At 40.3% G+C, this 14,863-nt stretch overlaps 1 protein-coding gene across 20 annotated transcripts in view; it reads left to right on the forward strand.

Moving 5' to 3' along the window:
- Positions 1-14,863, forward strand: part of ATXN1 (ataxin 1) — a 224,714-nt gene that overhangs the window by 103,856 nt on the left and 105,995 nt on the right. The window contains exon 5 of one of the 20 annotated variants that reach the window (XM_079983268.1): positions 3,494-3,525. The exons of the other annotated variants lie outside the window; for them this stretch is intronic. The gene's annotated coding sequence lies outside the window, so the exon portion shown is untranslated. The remainder of the gene's footprint in view (positions 1-3,493; positions 3,526-14,863) is intronic. 20 annotated transcript variants of the gene reach the window in all.

Below are 14,863 nucleotides of genomic sequence, written 5' to 3' on the forward strand. Positions count from 1 at the left end.
TCTCAGAAGCCAGAACAGCAAGAGGGATCGCTGCACAGTGAAAGCAGCAATCCCTCTTGCTGTTCTGGCTTCTGGGATAGCTGCGCAGCCTGCATTCGCTCCATAAGACGCACATACATTTCCCCTTACTTTTTGGGAGGGAAAAAGTGAGTCTTATAGAGCAAAAAATACGGTATTTATTTTGCTCTTTTCTTGAAAATAGCCAGCTAGTGCTGAGAGGCACTTGTGCCTGGAAGGGGGCAGGGGACCATCACAATAGGATTGTGTCCGTAAGTATAAACAATACCAGAAAGGTAGAACCATCTTATTGCTAATCCACAATACCATATATGAATGAGGATTTGTGCATTTCCTAATTTAGTGTCTGCAGCAGTGGGTAAAACAGCATCAATTTTTAGCAACACTGCAGAACATTTTGCCAAAATACCCTAGTGTAGACAAGGCCACGCATATTTGCAACATGTACTGTTCACAGAAGACAGATTGATGTTAATTAGAAGTGGGTGGCATGTGAGTATAAAAATAAAATTCCTTTCTACAGTGTTTTACTCTTAAAAATAGAGTGCCTGATGTGGTGATTAGTATATGTGTGTGTGGAGAAGCGTGTGTGCCTTTTAAATTTTGTGATGGCATCAGGAATTTGCATTTACTTGTTTAATAATATAAAGTAGCACAAAAACTAATTGGAACATATTTTAGGTTTCTGCTTCTTTGGAACATATTAGCTCTCAGATTGCTTCTGGCCCCAATTTATAGTTCTGGCATTAGGTATAAGTTAACCTAAAAACTCTGAACAGCTTGGGATCAGGTTTCCTGAAATACCATCTCCATACCTACTTGAACCTTAAGATCCTCTTTTAAGGCCCTGCTTCATGTGCCTTCACCCAGTGGTGAGGAGAGAGACTACCACTGAGAGGGCCTTTCTGGTGGTGGCACTCTGGCTGTGGAATAACGTCCCCCGACAGGCTCACTTAACACTTTTCTTGGCCTTTTTCAGCAGTATAGAACCATAGAATTGGACAGGACCCCAAGGATCATCTATTTCAACCCCCTGCAATTCAGGAATCTCAACAAAAGCATCCATGACAGATGAGCATCCAACCTCTGCTTAAAGTGGAGACCTTTTTTAATTCACCCAGTTCCCAGTTTTTCAAACTGTGTTCAAATTTATCTTAGACTGTTGTGACCTAGTGTAGATTCATTCAGACTGTACACTGTATATGTTGTCTTTGTTGCAAGAAAATTGATTTTTTTTTTTTTTTGCTGTCTATTATTTGTTGATGATTGTATCAGAAATGAGGAATCTGTGGCCCTACAAAACTTTCTGGACTACAACAACATCCATCATCCCGGACAGACGTTCTGATTGGGATTGATGGAAGCTGTTGTCCAACAGTATCTAGAAGCTACAGATTCCCCATGTCAATTATAATGATTATAGATTGTATTTAAAATATTGTCTTATTAGCTGCCCAGGGAACTTTTTTTTTGTTGGGCAGCTATATACATTTACATAAATAGCTATATAAATAATAAAGTATGGGCCAGATTCAACTAACCTAGTGCACTATCAGAAGCCATCACAAGGATTCACACTAGCTGAATGGTTATCATAAGGATTCCCTCGCTCTCCATTACTTGCGCCTCCCCCAGATGTGCTCTGCAAGGTCAGGAGAACCCCTAGAATAGTGTGTGGGTGGAGGAGGAAGGAGATGGTTTCCTCTGGCAAGCAGAAATGCTTGCGCTGACAGAAGAATCGTAATAGTTCAATATTGAATTCCACCCTTAGTATACTTTGGCTAAGAGAGAGAATTCATGAGATTCCAATAGGTGTCAAGAAAGCTGTTCCGACTGCAACCTGTATACCTAACTTGGAGTAGGTCCAATTCAGTAGTGGGACTTACTTTTAAATAGACATAAATAGGATTACCACTGTCAGAGTCTTTGCTTTTAAAAGTTATTGTAGGTCTACTATTACAATAAATGAGAGACTGTTTTGCAAATTCTAGCTAACAGGTAAAATTAGCTAATGAGAGAGATTAACTGTAGCTGAATTTCATTTTTACTGTTTCTGGAAAATAAGATGCAGTTTAAATCTGTGATCCTTAAATCTACTAAGTTAAGGACAAAAATGAACAAGCTGGTGCTTTTACAGTTGAAACAAATGCTAGTTCTTATGACAAGGATCTTCATGTGCAGTATTCCTTCTGCTATTCTTTGGGAGTTATGGTGGAAACAGATGTAATTGATCCATAGTAGCTGGTGCAGTATGGCACAATGGATTGGCTCTCCTGGTGTGTCCGTGTTGCTATGACTTTGCCATCACCCTGCCCCAACCCAGATAAGCTTCAGTGACTGCAGAGCAGTTCCACCCCACCACACAAGCTGCTACTGTAATTGATATTTTGGCAAATTAATGCAACTGCTTTATCAACATACAGTAATTAATGTTTTTAATGGCTAATGTTCAAAATCAGACCTGATTAATGTATCTGTTAGTAACTGGTGCATATTATCTAAAATGTAATTTTAAAATTATTATTATATATAAAGTCTTTATTTAGAAAATTTATGGATGGCTTAACATTAAAAAAAAAAAAACTAAGCTGCCTACAGCATACCAAAAAAACCCCCAACATGGTACAAAATTGTGACATCATAAAAACATAACTAATAAAAAACAGTGACCGAAGTGCAAAGATATGGAGCTAAAAAATCCAACCTTAGGTATTGGAAAAGGCTTAGACAAACAATACATTTTCAGGAGGCATAACTGATGGCAACTTGCTAACTGAGTGGAAGAGGGATCCAGACGACAAGGGCAATCATAGAAAATGCTTGCTTGCCTTACAACAATCTGTAGGGTACAGCACCACCAGGAGTGTTTCTTCTATGACCCAAGCAGTTGAGCAGCCTTCCAAGTAAGGTAGCGCCAAGATTATATATGTCACTGACAAAACTTTGAACATGGTAGCTGAACAGCAGCCAGTGTAGTTCCTCAGCACAGACATAGTACTGCATGTGCTCATCCAGGTGTTACACTCAATGAATTGGCTTCAGTGTTCTGCACCTGGCTGCAGCTTTTGAATATTCAGAGTGCTTTGCATACATTATCTTGCTGCAATTCTACAACTGACATAAACAATTATTGTCCCAAGGGGCTGAGGTTTAGAGAGAGAGTAGCTGCCATTCACGCATCTTGGTAAGCCATAAACCGTGGTTTACTGTGCACATGCCAATCATCCCCACTTTACTACTTTCTGCTAGTTCAGAGGAGAAACCAACCATGATCCCAGACATACCATTTTATCCATTTCATCCAGAACAGGAATCATAGTTTGTTTCAGTCTAAATCCTTTAAAAAGACTAATATACTTCACTGTATTATCTGCAGATCCACCAGCAACAATAAAGTGTGGGTGGGTGGGTGGATGTGAGTGTAAAGGATGATCTTCGCTAGAGCAATCCAGTATAAACTATATTTTTATTTTAGAATTATGGGAGATGACTTGGGCCGGCAACAGGGTACATCTAGAATTTTTGAAGTGGCTTGTGTGTAGTGTTTACAGTAATTTAATCAAAAGTCTCTTCATTGAAGATGCAGTTGAACTTTCCTTTGTTTTTATTTGGAGCTAACAATTGCAAAGGAAAACCTTTCCACTTGTGCTGTGTTGGAAAAACTATGCCCTTGAATTATTTACTTGTTTATAATAAGCAAAGCCTGTTGAAGAAGAGCTAGTAAAGTTTCAATATGAAACTGGGTAAAAAAAGTGCAATTATACAGACTACTGCATAGAGGCGATATCTGCATTCAGACATAATGCTAAGTTTTAACCACAGTGTGTTTCAACAAGGCAGGGACAAGTTCACAGAGGCCATAGCAAACTGTGGGTCATTTTGCCTGATGTTAGTGTGTCATCTCCCTACCACATCTGTAAATGCCTAGCGAAAACTTCCTAACTCTTGTTCAGCTACCATGTTCATGGCTGCTATTTCCTAGGAGGCAGCATGGAGCAATATAGTTCTGTCTTGCTTTCCAGCCATAGGTTTTTACTGCCACTGTACCATTGCAACTAAAACAGATCCATAGGTTCAAGGTGTAAAATAGCTAAACCATGCTAAAATGCTGATTTGTTGTGGGGGGTGGGGGCAGGACACAAGAAACAGAGGGGGTGTCTTTCTAAATCATAGAATTGTAGAACTGTAGCGTTGGAAGCAACACCCCCCCGAGGGTCATCTAGTCCAGGGGTCTGCAACCTTTAAGACAGAAAGAGCCACTTGGACCCGTTTCCGAAGGGGAAAAAAACTGGGAGCCGCAAAACAAGCCAAATGTAAATAACCACACATTCTTCCCCTTCCCCCATTCTCTCTCTTTTCCCTGAGTCTATTTCAGATAGCAAAGAGGGGGATGGTACCTCTCATATCCATTTTTTGCAAAGCACCATGTGCATAGAGGGCATTATACAAATTAATACATAGAAAAGTGTCTGTCCCTCCCTGCAGTTCAACTCCCTCTCTTTTTACTAACAGCACATATCCATTCCTTTTTCTGGTGCAACTTTCTCATCATTTCTACATAGCAGCATTTATAAACCAGTGCCAGAGAAACTGGGTGAAAGGAAGGTGAGAGGGAAGAGATATGAATATTTATGTGTGTATATGTATACATACATACACCTACACAATTACAGGTTTGAAGCCAACTTAAAATAAAAAGAGCTGGTAAGCAAAGGAATCTGTGGTGCTTTCCATGGGATCTGGGGACATGTCAGCTAATACTCTTCCCTTTCTTCTTCATTTGCTTGTCTCTGCAGCAAATCTCGAGGGGGAAGGGAGAAGGGCAGGAATTGCATAGACACGAGAGAAGGGGGGGGGGAAATCCCGCATGCAGGATTTTGGTGCCTAACAGCCCCCCCTCCCTCTGCAATTGCTCTCGTGCTCCCCCGCCTCTCTCTGAGGCCAAGATGCTGCATCACGGCACCTGCTGGCTATCTCTGGACCCCCTCCTTGTCACTGACGTAATTCACTCCTTCCTCCCTGACAGGGAGGGCGGGCCCATTTTGTGGCTCACCTCAGGTGCTCTTCCTCAACTCGGCACGGAAAAGGATCCCGAAGCACCACCGCCACCCCTCACACACACACACAAAAAAACCCCGCCCCGCCATTTCCCTCGAGCGCATGCACTCTCCCTCGCCTCAGGTGCCTCGCGCGCAGAGCTGAGGAGAGCGTGGCCTGGGTGCGCGGCTCTCGACGTCACGCGGCGCGGCGCACGGGGCCTGAGGGCGGGCGGGCTGCCGCGACGGCGAAAGCGAGCGCGCCTGCGTGTGGACGCGCCTGTGTGTGGCAGGTGCCGGCGATGGCAGTGGCAGCCGCGTATCCGCCCCAGAGCCGCGGCAAAGGTGTAAAAGAGCCACATGCGGCTCTGGAGCCGCGGGTTGCCGACCCCTGATCTAGTCAAACTCCATGCATTGCAGGAATCTCAACACGTGAATTCCCATCCAATTTGAAACCATACCGGACTGTGCTTAGCTTTGCAAAGGTGCTAGCAGTTTTAAATGTGATGTTCATTTTTATATTGGTCGTTGTACCACTTACCTTGCAAAATGCAAACAGACGGGTGAGTCGAGCAACAGAGGAGACACATTTGCAAGGCTAATTTATAAGCTGTCAGAGTATAGGAAAGACATTGTTAAAGCACGCATTTTGCTTGGCCTGTAAATCATCCTGTTTCATCTCATTTGTCCTGTTTTATCTATAGTGTACTTAAAAAGACTCTCTAGTGTATACCTTTCCATTCTTTCTCATGACAGCATTTCCTTACCCAGAATTGTCAACGCACTTTAGTCAATTTATTGACACTTGCGTTTTGTGACCAATGTTCTTAATGAAAATTCTAACATTCTTGTGAAGCTGTTCTAGTTTTCTTCAGTACAGCTTGTTGCCTTCCCTAAGCGCTTAGGAGCATCTGTCATGGTCCGTCCTTATTCACGACATCTGATTCCTTCTCATAATGAAGCTGAGTTCTGCTTAGGAGTTGGCACCAATAGCTTAGTTTCAGGCTTGTATTGAGGGTACAGGATTTAGTTAAGTTATCCAGGCTTAATTACTTTGAATCAAGATTTGAACACACTGGCCCTGGCTTTAAATTAAAACTGCAATTTCTTTCTCATAAAATCAGCTGCTGTCACAAACACTTCATTTTATTTTTAATCGGGTGAAATTTTACATCTGATACTTCTCGTCAGTTTGTCAACATTTGGTTACTATGCATCTATAACTATTTCATTTGCAATGAAGAGGCTTGTGGTGCCTTAAAGACCAACACATTTCTGATGACATGTACTGCAGCCTCTACTTCATTGTATAAATGAAGCATCATCTTGTGTTGCAGGTGTACATACATGGTTGGGTAGGAGGATTGTAAAAAGTGAAGTCAGAGGAAAATGAAAATGAAGTTGGAGGGGGAAATGAAATGCATAGAAGTACAGGCAGTGATAAGTTACATTCTTAACAGTGGTAATTCATGAAACAGTTTTTGATACGCGCATAAGCAGAGCCCTTCTGGATCAAGCTGAAGTCTCATCTAGGCCAACATCCGGTTCCCACAGTGGCCACTAGTGCGAAGCTTAGTATAGCATGTAGTCATCCTTGCTAGAAGCCATTGATAACCTTATCCTCCATGAAATACAAATATCCATGTTGACACTGACATCCTGGAATCCTTGCCTAGTGTAGGCCCAAAGTCCATTCCCCTCAGGCATTCCTTTTTCCTCACAGAGCACCCAAATGAGCCTATATCTTGGGTTTCATCAGCTTACTCTTGCCCTGTATTCCTCACCTTCAGTATCCTTACAGATTTTTGCCAGGCTTGCACTAACGAGTTTCTCCACTTCAGAATCCTAGCAGCCAAAAAACAGCATGTGTTTCTCTTTCTGTCATAAAGTGAGCTGCACTAGCTGAACGTATTAAAATCTGGCACCAAATTTACTAGTTTGGTCCTAATAGTTGGAATATGATGTGCCTTGCATATCTATGGTCAGTACAGGTGCTTTTTACTCTGATGGAAATAGCCAGAAGCTAAGGTTTTCAATGCCAAATTTATGCAGTCTGCTCCATTGATGTACATGCAGGAGTATAGCACATAGATCAAATTGGTCTATAACACAGCTGTTAAAAATCTGACTACATAGCAGGCCCTCCAACTATGGGACATACACTAAGTAAACCTTATTTGACTTCAACCCACTTTTCCTTATTACTTGGCATGCTTTGTGTCTGAAAGTGGCTCTGATGCTTAGCTATAATAAATTTGGCCTGATATGAGACATAGTTCCAACTAATCTCCTTTATCTTTACAGGTGGGGAATTCTCAAGAATTGTTGCTGATATTAGGGTGGTTTAGGTGGCATAATGAAGCCATAGTTATTTGAGTGCTTTGGGTACATGGCCCAATTTTTAAACCCTAAACACATTGAAGCAAGGACCAATTCAAACTGACTAGTGACAGAATGGACAAGCAGTGATGCTGCTGTCCTGTACGTTCATACTTTATTAATACCACCGTGTAAAGCTATGATCCCAAGCCCTCACTGACATAAGAGACACCTAAACCTGTTCAGGAACGGCTTATAACATAATTGATGTGGACAGATAAAACAGTCTGTTCTGACTTTGGTATGCATTTTATTCACTTTTTTCCAATCATGAATAACCCATGAAATACCCTGAACAGGTATTGGTTATATGAAAAGTATGATTCTATGAAATCTATTTATATATTCATTTTTAAAGCCATTTTTTTTCCTTTGCAGCACTAGCTCTGCTCCCTCGCAGATACTTAATTTATCTCACTTGTCTCAGAAATACTTGGCACCCTCAAAAACGTAAAAGCTAATTCTTGGCCTGAATACTTCATTAGCAACATGAAAATCACCTTTTTTGTTCAAAGCCTAAGATAAAGTGGTTTCTGAATGAATCCTGCTTCTCATTAATTTGAGCCTTAGGAAGTAGAATAAAGACGTGCAAATAAGAGCTCTTTCAAATAACTCATAATTACATGTGCACAAAAACGCATTGACTAACTTTGAACATGCTTTATAGCTCACATGGGGTGCTCCTTATTCAAGAATGGAGCTGGAGATAAGTTCACCTTTAGTGACAGTTGAAATATTCTGGGACTGGTTCTTCTTAAATAGTTGCAAATCAGCAACACTGTAAGGATTTTGAAAGAAGAGAGAAATATATGGACAGTTTTGTAGAAAGCTCCTAGATAGTTCAGTGTGGTTGATGGTTAGCATTCATTCCTGCGAGGGTCACTTTACAAGCATATCATAGGATAGCGTTAAAGCTGATTTTCATATTCCAGTTGCACATAAGTGATGCAGTTTGTACATATATCATTTTTATGAACATGGTGAATGCTGAATGATAGTTTGTGGGCTGCATCAACTCTGTTCTGAAATGGATGCTTCAGTAAGCTCTTACCTCTTTGATAAGAGTAAATCCATAAATCTGGGGATTCTAACAAGACCTCGGGTACTACAAAGAATTGTCTGGAGGATCACCTGTACACATGTAAGGAGGAGGAAGGTCGACGCTTGATAATTAGGTAAATATGTGACAGCAGAGGGAAATAAGACCTTACTAGCATTCAACAGTACCATGGTTTGATTGATTTTATTATTTCAATTGGTGTGTTGCTTTTTCATGTAAATGTGGCTAAAGCGTCTCACAGCAAAAATACAAATCAAGTACATCATCACAATAACTGTCTCAGTGCTAATTTGTTGCAAAACATAATATGGCCATCTAAATAAATAAATTCATTCTGATAATATGGATATTACAACATATTAAATTGATTATGAAATAAACTTTCAATCATCAAAATGTTAGTTACAATAAAATAAACCATAATCAGATGTGTTGATCATATACTATAGCAGAGGTAGGCAACCTAAGGCCTGTGGGCCCAATCGCCTTCTCAATCCGGCCCACGGACGGTCCAGGAATCAGCGTGTTTTTACATGAGTAGAATGTGTCCTTTTCTTTAAAATGCATCTCTGGGTTATTTGTGGGGCATAGGAATGCGTTCATTCCCCCCCCCCATATAGTCCAGCCCACCACATGGTCTGAGGGACGGTGGACTGGCCCACGGCTGAAAAGGGTTGCTGACCCCTGTACTATAGTTACAAAACCATCTCCCTGCAAGGGCAGGGAGCTACTCCTTTTGTCAACAATAAATAGATGGTTTGAATCCCCACCTTCAATCTGGCCTCTCACTCCAGACTCCCATTAACACCATTGAATAACCACAGAAACTCAGTGTATATATGAAGCTAACCCACCTCACACAGAGAAGTCCCACCCAACAGCTTTCCCTTTTCTGGATCTTACCAAAGTTGTTGGTATTCTGTGATTTTACCTAGCACCACATAGATACAGAATATGGTTATTGGATTCAGAATTTTGATTATAAGTTTTCTGGAGTCAGGGTGTGAGAAATTGATTTCACTAGCAGCTGACCCTCCACTATTTGCTCTGAAATGCATTGGGAATAGGTATAGATGCTGCATCATCTTTGTTGCATCGCTTTGAAGTGGAGCCATATGTACTGAATAAACCATCATCGTACTCAAAAATATGAGGGGCCTGGAATCCAAATTAAACCAATGATTGGTGGTTGGCTAACGAGCCCTTGTTTCCTTACTGCTGTGTTCCAAATACAGAAATTATTTGGATTTTCTGTTCCTTTCGGGCTAGTTTACACACTAGGATCAGCCGTTGAGTACAAATCATCAGTCATTGAGATCCACACTGGGTGACAACTTGCACGTGTGAAATAGCTATTACAGATCAAACGCCACAGACAGAGTTGCCATACTTCTTAATATTACTTCAAAGTCATTACTTTTCAGTGCAAGCCATTGACTGCAAGACCCTGAAGATTTTTTAAAAGTGTTCTGTACAACCATGTAATGCTCTGAAAGACGACTACTTTAAAAAAAGTGAGAAATGATGAGCTATAGGAGAGAGGCAGACAACTAAAGGTCTCTTTAAGGATGTAGAGGACAGAAATAACTAGCAGACTCTGGGATGAGCCGACTTGCCATGAGATAACCCAAATATTTAACTTCACCCGTTTTGGGTTTCAAGTTTTTGTTCTTCTGACCTTATCCTTAGACATTATCCTTAATGTTTTAATAGTTCATCTCTCATTTAGATGCAGTTTTTTATTTAATACCAATCCCTCTAGTTGTATTCCTTTCTATGTCAGGGATAAAGGAAAACATAGCTAGACCTTGTAAGTAAGGCTTGGCTTCTAGAGGAAGATACCAGTTTGCTTTTCAGGAGCAGGCACAATAAATTCGTTTGCACCAGAATTGAAATGTGCTACACTGACATGTTTCCTCCTCCACAGACTACTTCTCGGTTTGAGACAGTGATAAAGAGTTAGTAGTCATGAAATGGAGGTAGCACTTAACGTATTTAGCTGCTTTTATGAAGTATACAACATGTTGCACAGACAGGTTATTTGCAGCAATTGCCTTATAATGTCCTATAATTATGAGGAACTTGCTTTTCACTTTGATATGGTTTTTTAAAGAAGAAGGAACAAGCAGCAGCAGCATTGTGGGCTAAAATAAAGTTCTGAAGGATACATCTCACATTAATTTCCCCGGAGCTGAAGTTAGCTTCATTTCTATAGTCCTGAATACATTTGCTCTAATTTCAGAAGGACTTGTCTAGAGGAAATGGTTTCCATCTTTTATTGCTAGATCTTGGCGAACATGCACTTGAAGCTTTGGAAGTTTGCCTTTCATAAGTTGGGTCAAAGAACCTCCCAGTTTATATTAAATTTCTAGCAGTGTAAAAAGTAGTCTGAGCATTTGGTTTGAAATATTTGCAAAGGGGGCTTGTTGCCAATGCATTTGTGTTATTTCCTCACTCTCAACTTTATTTTATTGTGCAAAGCTAAAATATGACTTGAGGTTTGGATCTGCAATTGGTGGGTTCTTAGACCAGGTGTGGGAGACCTGAACTCCCATCAGACCCAGCAGGCGTGGCCAGTGGACAGGATTGGTGGAAGTTTTGGTTCAGCAAAATCTGGAGAACCAAAGGTTCTGCCTGCCTGGCTTTGATAAACCTGAAGGTGTGAGCAAGTAAGTAGATTGTCAGAAAGTATAATAGTCAGCTTTAGACATTATCTTATATGCAAGTAGAACATGTGATACAGTCCTTCGAGGACTTTACCACTTTAGATTGCAGGTAGGGCAATCATATATCTGAGTGTTGTTTGTAAAAGGTTTTCCTCCTATGAAAATGTACAATGTCAAGTCAAACCATTTCAACTTTACCTTCTTCCTGTCTTATTAGCCTTTCATGTGCAGGCAGGTATATTACCACAGGGAAATGGTGAAAGAAGAAATTCTCCACTTGCAGATGTGCAGCAACCGGAAGAGACTGCAGTGTGTGTGCCATTTCTGCACCTTTATAATGGGCCTGAGTGACTGAAGGGAGAAAAGTAACATACGCCACTAAGGTGTGATGAACAGGTTATTGTGGAGGTGGGTTGAAGAAAGCTGTGGTTGGGGTCAAGAAGCTGCAAGCTTCATTGTGGAATGGGAGGAGAATCTGACATCATAGGGGAATGTTTAAAGAATCTAAAGCTTGACCTTTTATACCCCATCATCTGTGAGAATGTTGGCTGGGTAATGCTAAACTGGTTTCAAACATTTTGTCAAAGGCGAACTTGATTCCTAAGGCCACAGCTCTCAAGAATCTTACTTTAAATTATCTGGTAAATGGTTTGAAGAAAACTACCTAAGAGACTGAGTAAGCATGGGATTACTCACAGAAGCACACTGATAAATCCTACTAATCACTGGCCATTCATTACAGTCATGGCAGGTTTGTTTGCATACCAGCCCAGCAGGTAGATCCAGCAGTGTTATGTTCTATTGCAGTATAAATGTTAATACAGTAAGGCAAGGGAACAATTTTCATGTGGATGGAATTAGATACATGTTCCACAATTCTTTAAACAAGTTATAATAGGAACTGCAGATGGAATGCTGCAGAATTCTCGCACCCATCTAAATAAACCTGGTGTAAGGTTGAGTCCTGTTAATATTCTTAAATAACTCATTATCCCTGGGATCATTAAGCAAGCCCATAGGCAATTCATTCTGAGCGAACTGCATTCTGTTTTATATTTACGCCTATTTATTCACAAATGGCAAAATAATTTTTACCTTGTCGTAAAATGCCGCTTTTTGAAAAAGAAATGGATTATTTGTGAGCCACATATGTTGCTTTTTGTAAATGCAGTACTTACGTTTTTAATGCACTCTTATAATATGAATATGCGAATAGTAAGCACAGACCACTATTATTGATCAGTGATGTAATTGCCCTACAGATGGATAGAGGGGAATGATGTAATCTTTATCAAGTTACTGAAGACATTGACCTTGAGAGAGATCAGATGACTGAACATCATGGCCAATCGCTAGGAACAAAACAAGCATCTTAAAAGCTAAAATGCCCTTATACTGATAACAGTTAATAGAAGAATGAAGTTCAGGCAATTCAATCAGCATTCAAAATATATGTTTCATACTGAGTAAGATAGCATTTGGATTGTTGGGAAGAACCAGTATTTTATCTTCTTAAGTATTAATTTTTTCCTCTTCTACATCACATGCACAAAATCCCATAACTTCAGAACTCATTACCATTTCTAGTTTTCATATTTAATCACAGATTGGAGTATCTGTTTCACCCTGGTCAGTGATGATCTGCCCTTAGATCTACCCTTCAAGGCAACAATTCTAAATTGCTGTGACTTCCTGTTGCTTTAGGGTAAAGTTACCAGACTTGCAACATGTGTACATACACTAAACTGATTTTGAACTTTGAGATGCTGGAAAACTACCTTGTGCACACACACCAAAAGAATTTGGTCCTTTTATGTGCCCTACAGCTGTGGGGGAGGCGGTGGCGGCCCTCCATGCAGCGCGCCATGCCCTGGCTTACCCCAACCCCAGGTGCCCAAGCAGCTAGCTACGCCACTGACCAGTAATGCGCTGAAGCATTAATTATGGAAAATAGGAACCCAGTTCCTGCACTTCTCAGATGAGCACCATTGCTGTTGTAAGAGAACGAGGAAGGGGCTTATCTAGAAAAATAGCACTGGGTTTGTTTTGTAACTGTTGCTGTAGCCTCACTTCTTGAGTAGCATAGAATTCTCCTATATGTAACAATTACAGCTAACCACTGTAGTTATTGGCGATGTATGTGGTACTGCAGGTATTAGCAATATTAATGGAAAACCAGCAGTGTTTCTTTCAAATAAAAAGCATCCAGTAAAGCACATCACTGCAGTTACTTTGCTTTTTTGCTCGTGTATCATTATTGTAACTGTTCCGTAGATCAGTAAACAAAAAACAAAACAAAAAAAGGGATGGAGCTTAATGATATAACTTTCGCTGTATATACTTCTTCCTGCGCTTTTAATGATGAATCAGATAGCAAGATGGTTTTGTTTTTTAAATTGGATTTTATTTGACATTTTGTTTGCTATTTCATCTAGTGGTGTACTGTTGACTTTTTGAAATGTAGTTATGACTCTGTATTAAATTGTGAACCACTTGAAAATTCATACACGCTTTAAAGCAGGATATACATTACCCAAATAAATATTTTTTAAAAAAATATATACGTTTGTACCTTGGTTCTTGAATGCCTTGGTACTCAGACGTTTTGGCTCCTGAACGCCGAAAACCCGGAAGTAAGTGTTCCAGTTTTCGAACATTTTTCGGAAGCCAAATGTCCAACGCAGTTTCTGATTGAGTGCAGGAAGCTCCTGCAGCCAATTGGAAGTCGTGCCTTGGTTTTCGAACAGTTTCAGGAGTCGAACAGACTCCCAGAACAGATTAAATTTGAGAACCAAGGTTCCACTGTAAAGCCATAGGGATTCCATAAGTAAATACATTCCAAGGTGGAATTTTGTTTTTTAATGGAAAACCTTAAAAAAGAATCCTGGAGAATATTCACTATCCTCCTCCTACAGGTCAAAAGATCAGATGTTATACAGATATATTTGAAAATAAAGTAGAGCATTCGAAAGAAAATTATTCAGGCAGACATGGTGAGTACATAGATGCATGGAATGTCTCTAGGCCTCTCAAGAGAGGTTACAAATCATCCAGCTTTGATGAACAAAGGTCAGAAGGTCTAGGACAACTTTTAAAGAGTTTTAACCTAGCAAAATAGGCAATATATGAACAGATTTCCCTTCTAGATGAGTCCTCTGCACGCAAGATACGGGTTGTGTGTGGAGTCTCTGTGTGTGTTTGTGTCTATGAGTACATACTGTCAACATTGATGGTGCTAATTATCTGTTTGATAAGAAGTGTGTTAGAGTGTGGGATTTCAAGTGCATCCTTCCTTCGGTCATTAGGAACAGACCAATTCTGTTCAGCACTGACCATCTGCTTGGTAGGAAAGAAGAGTCTTGCACCCTGCAGCTTGAACTATGTGAAGCTCTCTGGCTCAAGACCCATTGGTAACTAAAGAGATATTGTGAGTTCTTGAATCTCTAATATGAATTGGCTCCCGGCCTAGCCAATCTTATGCTTGCCTCCTGGGCTTCTGTTTGTACAGTGTAGCTTCCATTCAGTCTTGTCACCTCATAAATATGTCTAAATGTCTCTAAAAAGAAATTTGGAAGCTCTGATCATTTGAACAGGAATTTGAAAATTTTGTCTTCTATTTTGAATGAAAATGCATTTTGTACATAAATATAAAGGGAGTAGGCAGAATAATATCATTTCAAAGTTTTTTATCCCATCAGAATGGT

Source organism: Podarcis cretensis (assembly GCF_951804945.1).
Source record: "Podarcis cretensis genome assembly, chromosome: 7".
NCBI classification, from domain to species: domain Eukaryota; kingdom Metazoa; phylum Chordata; class Lepidosauria; order Squamata; family Lacertidae; genus Podarcis; species Podarcis cretensis.